This window comes from Microcaecilia unicolor, chromosome 1 (genome assembly GCF_901765095.1).
Source record: "Microcaecilia unicolor chromosome 1, aMicUni1.1, whole genome shotgun sequence".
Lineage (NCBI taxonomy): Eukaryota > Metazoa > Chordata > Amphibia > Gymnophiona > Siphonopidae > Microcaecilia > Microcaecilia unicolor.
Genome location: NC_044031.1, coordinates 39,775,854 through 39,783,157, shown reverse-complemented (window position 1 = coordinate 39,783,157; position 7,304 = coordinate 39,775,854). Strand labels below are relative to the sequence as shown.

At 39.1% G+C, this 7,304-nt stretch overlaps 1 protein-coding gene across 1 annotated transcript in view; it reads right to left on the bottom strand.

Annotated features, from left to right (window-relative positions):
- Nucleotides 1-6,114: 6,114 nt before the first annotated feature.
- LOC115465375 (oocyte zinc finger protein XlCOF7.1-like) overlaps nucleotides 6,115-7,304 on the bottom strand; it is a 60,760-nt gene continuing 59,570 nt past the window's right edge. Inside the window, exon 7 of the mRNA XM_030195822.1 lies at nucleotides 6,115-6,750. The gene's annotated coding sequence lies outside the window, so the exon portion shown is untranslated. The remainder of the gene's footprint in view (nucleotides 6,751-7,304) is intronic.

Genomic DNA, 7,304 nt, shown 5'->3' with positions numbered 1-7,304 from the left:
TTAATCCACAATAGGACACTGCCTCCTATACCATGACTTTCTGATTTCCTCAGGAGTCTTTCATGAGGTACTTTGTCAAATGCCTTTTGAAAATACAGATACATAATATTGAGCAGCTCACCTTTATCCACATGTTTATTCACTCCATCAAAGAAATGTTGTAGATTGGTGAGGCAAGATTTCCCTTGACTAAATCCATGTTGGCTTTGTTTCATTACTCCATGCTTATGTATATGCTCTGCAATTTTGTACTTTAAATAGTCTCTACCATTTTGCCCAGCACCGACGTCAGGCTCACTGGTCTATAATTTCCCGGACCCTTTTTAAAAATTGATGTTACATTGGCCACCTCTCCAATCTTCCAGTATCATGCTTGATTTTAAAGATTAATTACATATTACGAACAATAGCTCTGCAAGTTAATTTTTCAATTCTATCAGTACTCTGGGATGTATACCATCCAGTCCAGGCAATTTGCTACTTTTCAATTTGTCAAATTGCTCCATTACATCTTCCATGTGTACAGAGATTTGTTTCAGTTTCTCTGACTTGTCAGCATTGAATACCATTTCTGGCATCAGTATCTCTCCCACACCTTCCTAGGTGAAGATGAAGCAAAGAATTCATTTAATCTCTCCACTATGGCCTTGTCTCCCCTGATTGCTCCCTTTATCCCTTGGTCATCTAGTGGTCCAACTGATTCTTATGCCAGGTTTCTAGTATACCTCAAAAAGTTACTTTTCTGTGTTTTTGCCTCCAACACAGTCTTCTTTTCAAAGTCTCTCTTTGCCTTATCAGCGTTTTGCATTTGACTTACCATTCCTTATGCTATTTCCTATTGCTTTGTCAGATCCTTCTTCCATTTTTTTAAGGATTTTCTTTTAGCTCTAATAGCTTCCTTCACCTCAATTTTTAACCATGCCAGCTGTCGTTTGCCCTTCCTTCCACATTTTTAATATATGGAATATGTTTGGTATGGGCTTCCAGGATGGTATTTTTGAAAAGCATCCACACCTGATATAAATGTTTGACCTTTGCAGCTGCTCCTCTAAGTTTTTTTTGTCACTGTTCTTTTCATTTTATCGTAGTCTCCTTTCTGAAAGTTAATTGCTAATGTATTGGATTTCCTCTGTGTACTTACTCCAGAGCCAATATAAAATCTGATCATATTATGATCACCGTTATCAAGCGGCTCCATTACCTCCTTCACCAGATCATGCGCTCCACAAGGACTAAGTCTAGAATTTTTCCTCTTCTTGGTTCCTGAACCAGCTGCTCCATAAAGCAGTCCTTGATTTCATCAAGGAATTTTACCTCCCTAGCATGCACTGATGTTACATTTACCCAGTCAATATCAGGGTAATTGAAATCACCCATTATTGTGTTGCCCAGTTTGTTAGCCTCCCTAATTTCTGATAACATTTCTACATCAGTCTGTTTATCCTAGCCAGGTGGACAGTAGTATGCTCCTATCACCATATTTTTCCCCTTTACACACGGAATTTCTATCCATAGGGATTGCAGAATTTTTAGATAAAGGCACTCTTTAATATATAATGCTACCTCTCCCCAATTCGATCCACCCTATCATTGTAATATAGTTTGTACCCTGGTATGACAGTGTCCCACTGATTATCTTCCTTCCACCAGGTCTCAGAGATACCTATTGCATCTACCTTTTAGTGCAATATTGCCCCAGGTACAAATAAGTACCTGTATATGTAAGCCGCATTGAGCCTGCCATGAGTGGGAAAGCGCGGGGTACAAATGTCCTAAAATAAATAAATATATATATATATTCAAACTCTCCCATCTTACTTCTTAGGCTTCCGGTATTTGCATATAAACATTTCAAACAATGTTGTTTCTATTCACAACTTGCTCAGCAGTTGACAGTGTTAATTTGCAATCTTGAAAATCTGTCTGCTCTTTATCTTGACACAGTGAAGACATGCAGCGCTCAAAGTTATTGATATCATTCACGTCTTGAGACAGCTTGGTAGCAAAACTATGGCCGCAGTCGGTGTGATTGACTTTCCCTGCACTTCTGTGTCTACTATTATTTAGATAAGTACTTTTTCACTTCTATCCTTTTGGGATCCATGAACTTGCTATTCCTGTGAAGTTTTTAGCAATATGGAATTAAAGAGATAAGGGTTTTTTTTATGCCAATGAAGACAGTTGACCCATGTGACTTCCCCTATACCCTATTTTAAATGTACATTGGGTGGAGGTTGGGCACTGAGGCTTGTTCCATTTCTCAATAATATTCTTTTTGCACTTTGCAGGAATACAGTATTATATGAAGTATTCTGCAACTGTTATAAAGAGAAGTTTTTTTGTATGCTTCTTATATAAAGACGCCTGATCTACTATGATTTCAATAGCAACCTCGCTATCAGGATGCCCTACCTTCCCTGTTTCGCTGATATCTTTTAAAGATACCTTGTTCTGAACCATGCACGTCTGAGTGACTGTCAGCCTTCCCCCAATTTCCAGTTTTAAAAGCTCATTAGTGCAGCTATTGTACAAACCTGGTATGCATTATACAACTGTGTACAATCCTGGTTGCCTTATCTAAAAAAAGAAATAGTGGAATTAGAAAAGATTCAAAGAAGGCTGACCAAAACGATAAAGGGGATAGAATGCCTCTGAAATAAGGAAAGGCTTAAGAGGTTAGAGGGTCCTTTTTCCAAGCTGCGCTAAAAAGGGCCCTGTGCTGGCGGCAGGGCCGTGTTTGCTGCGCACTGCGGCTCTTTTTTTCCAACATTTTATTGAGATTTTCATAAGGTTAACAATAAAGAAAATGACAAGCACACGATCATAACATCAGGTCAACTTTGTTACATATTTAAAAGGTAAATGCATCTATTATTATAGTCAAAGTATTAAGTATAAACAGGTGATCAAGTTTAAAAAAAAAAGTTATTAAACTTGTGAACAGTTAGAGCAAAAAGAGTCCATAGGAGCCCAGATGTTCATTAGAGATTTTACTGAACGCTATTTGTGAGCAAGTACTATTCATATTTCTTTATAGTGCAGACATAGCTCCACCATTCGGAGAAGTTCAGTAGTGAGTTAGCTTTAGTATTGCCCTTTAAGCTCCCATTGTCTCCTTCCAATGTTCAATGTTTGTGTTCCATTGTTGCACTCCTTAACGACACTTCGATTGTCTCGCATAATTCTGCACAATGTAATCCATAACCAATTTGTAACAAATTGTACTTCCATCATTCATTTCTTATTGTAAGCCACACTGAACCCGCAAAAAGGTGGGAAAATGTGGGATACAAATGCAATAAATAAATAAATTATTAAATGTGTGGCAACAGCCAACAGTATGTTAAAGAGTTTATGAGAGGATTCAGGTAAGGAAATTTCTGGGTTGGAGGAGCATAACAATACTGAAGGAGATATCTGGCTGTAGGTGAAAGGTGTCAGAGATTCTAGACCAAATATAGTTCCAATATGCACGGACATTTGCGCAGTAAAAGATCGTGTGTGATAGAGAACCTTCAGTTGAATGACAGGACCAACATGAAGTTAGAGAGGTTTGTTTGGAGATCTTGGCTAGTCTCATCAGGGTCCAGTAGGCACAATGCAATATGAAGAAAGACAATTGAGATATAGCCGCTGATTTAGTTGAGTGCAATGTTTTAGACCAATAGATAGTCCAATCAGCTTCTACAGATATATCAAGATCTTTTTCCCCACAATGATTCTATTTGTAGCACTGTCTTGTAAATCGAGACAGTAAGATGAAAAATCTGATGTGTTATGGTTGAGAGAGGATAAAGGATATGCAGGAGCTAGAAGCGAGGAAACCTGTTTCTAAGGGAAAGAAGGAGTTAGAAGTACATTATACAGTCTAGATATAACATCAGGTGTTAGTAGGTTACCAGCAACGTATAATTGTGATAATGACCATATCCTTTTAGATTCTCATTCTTTTTGAATCTGCTTTAAAGCAGTGCAGTCAGAGAGGAGTACCAGAGTGGGATGTTTGACAGGAATTCAATTTTGTGTTTAGTGATAGTGCGTAGTTCTTTCAAGGAACCAGCTGAAGATTTTAGGATCCTCAAAGATTTGGTATAATTAAATTTGTCCACGAGAGGGAGAAGGTGCAAAGAGCACGGGTGTACTAGTGAGGCTTCAAAAGAGAGCCATCTTGGTATATCACCATTATGCTTTACTGTGAACCAGAATACATTCTCAGAAAGTCTGAAAGCTGTGTGATAGGAAGACCTATCCCTTCTTTAGATTTATGGAGTTTAAGCTTTTTTTAAGGCTATGTGAGGGGGGGGTTTTGTTTCCGGATAAATTTATTTAGCAAATGTGTCAATTTCTTTTCGTAAAGGTTTTGAGGAAAGCGGAGAGGTGTCATACTGAAGATATAGTTTAATTTAGGAGCGTTAGCTCCTTCCATTGGTTTGGAATCCAATTTACAGGTGATTCACTGGAGATCCTGTGTGTGAACACGTTTTGGCAACCTTCAAAAAGTTCTTCTACAATATAATTCTTATTGACTGGGCATCCGTAAGGAAAACCAGTAGTTCGTCTGTATTACAATAATATCTCCAGGTGCAATGGGATATCACAAGCTGTAAAGAATGACCTAAGCTATGAATAAAATTAGACAATGCAATCTGTGTTACTCTTTCTGTATTGCTCACTCTTATCATCACTGGTTCATTAGTCTCAATTCCTGTAAGGTTTTGGAGGAATACTCTTGTTTGTTCAATTACATGAACGAGGGCAACATCTATGCCCCTTGATTAATGTTTTATTGTGTACTTTTATTTATTTAGGATTTATTTACCACCTTTTTGAAGGAATTCACTCAAGGCGGTGTACAGTACCTTAACTTGAATTTGTACCTGTCCTTTTCAGGGCACAGACCATATAAGTCTGCCCAGCAGTATTTCCCGCCTACCAACCACCAGTCCCGCTTCCCATCAGCGGCTCTGGTACAGACCGTATAAGTCTGCCCTCCCCTATCCTCGCCTCCCAAACACCACCCCCTCTCCCATCAGCGGCTCTGGTACAGACCGTATAAGTCTGCCCTCCCCTATCCTCGCCTCCCAACCACCACCCCCTCTCCCATCACCGGCTCTGGTACAGACCGTATAAGTCTGCCCTCCCCTATCCTCGCCTCCCAACCACCACCCCCTCTTCCCCCCAACTGCTCCGCCACCCAATTTCAGCTAAGCTTCTGAGGATCCATGCCTTCTGCACAGGATTCCTCTATGCATATCCCACGCATGTTTGAACTCCGTTACCGTTTTCATCTCCACCACCTCCCGCGGGAGGGCATTCCAAGCGTCCACCACCCTCTCCGTGAAAAAATACTTCCTGACATCTTTCCTGAGTCTGCCCCCCTTCAATCTCATTTCATGTCCTCTCGTTCTACCGCCTTCCCATCTCCGGAAAAGATTCGTTTGCGGATTAATACCTTTCAAATATTTGAACGTCTGTATCATATCACCCCTGTTCCTCCTTTCCTCCAGGGTGTACATGTTCAGGTCAACAAGTCTCTCTTCATACGTCTAAGAATAGATCAAATGAGCAATAGGCAATGACAGCAGTAAAAACAAAGTATGGCATGGTATACTACTTACAATGACTTATTGTGTAGACATTGTAATGTAATATACTATGCCATACTTCGTAGTGTTATCTGAATATTTTTACTGCTGTCATTGTCTATTGCTTACATTTGACTTGCTCTTGCTGTACAGCGCCTTGAGTGAACTCCTTTAAAAAGGCAGCAAAATAAATAGAAAAAGAGTAAAAGTATGTGGGAGAGAGGAAAGGATGGGGTGAAAGAGAGAAAGCAGACATTACTCCCAACCCAAATCTATACGAATCTTAATATGATCAAAAATTGTAAAGCTCCCAGATATGGCCACGAACTCTGTCACAATATTTGCACACTGGTATTAGATACTGCTCTAAAAATGATGGCATTATATACTTTTTATTGCAGTCAACTTCAGGAGTATGAATGCTCCACAAACAGAGTTAATACAGAGACATTAGGCAACACGTGCAGTGGGTTTTTTTTTTTTTATTGTTTATTGCAACAAAGCAGAAACAAAATTCAAAATTTCACAGCAAATCATTTTTGTATTGTCTTCTATTCTGCCTTTAACACATTCCACTACATTTTCCATTTTTCCCCCCAACCCTTCCCATGAAACCACCTATCTTCCCCTTCCAGACATAATTCCACATCGATATTATACTCTAACAGTTAGGGCAGCCAAGTTTACAATACCAATTTTCAAAACTGTGAAAAGAAAAAAAAACCACGACCAACTTAAAAGACATGACACAAAGAGGAAGGAGAAATGAGTGTACAATAATAATAAAACTGACACATTAAGGCATACAAAAATCACTAGCCTGACTTGAAATTCTAAAATATGAACTACAAACACCTAGCAAGTTATATTATTAAATGATTGTCTAAACAGCCAGATTTTAAGCCTATTTTACATTTTCAATAGGGGCGAGTTCCATAATGAAGGTGCCAAACAACTGAACGCAGATTGGACTGTGAGAGGTATCTATATAGTATACATGATGATCCGGCATCAAAATCTTAAACGTGATGTGTGCAGAAATTGGTGACCAATGACATTCTTGTAACAAAGGAATGACAAGATCTCTTCCTTTGGCGCCACATATCAACTTTACTGCAGTACGTCTGAATTAACTACAACCTTCTAATTTGATATTGTAGAGTACCTGCAAGTACAGAATTACAATAACTGAGTCTGTTAATCACCAGTGCACGAAGCAGTATCTTTAAAGCTTTACGATCTATAAAAGGTTTTGTAGATAGTACCTTTCACAAATAATAAAATTATGTTTTAGTTCATTCCACTTCCTCTGTAACACAATACATATTAATTCTCTCTAAACTTTAACACAGTCCTGTGTAACGTTTGTCCCTCTGGGCATTCACATACATGCAGGCTCTTCCTGTAATTAAATGGCTTCTTTCCTTTGCTGTTCTAGAACAGGCACCATTTTAAGTCAGGTTCAGGCGTCCCATTATAGCCTAAGAATCTCTAGAACCGTTCCTCTTCATCCATACTGTTCTCTCCTATGTCTTCCTTGCTTCTTTTCACTCTCTGGAGTCGGCTCATCAAGGACTGGTACCACAGTATTTCAAATGGGTCCCCAAATCCTCTTCTGGCTTCAGTGGCGTTCTAAGGTTTCACTCCCACGGACACTTCACCAACATGGCAACCAAATTCTCCCTCATTGCCAAATAATTTCCCTTACTCTAGCCTCAG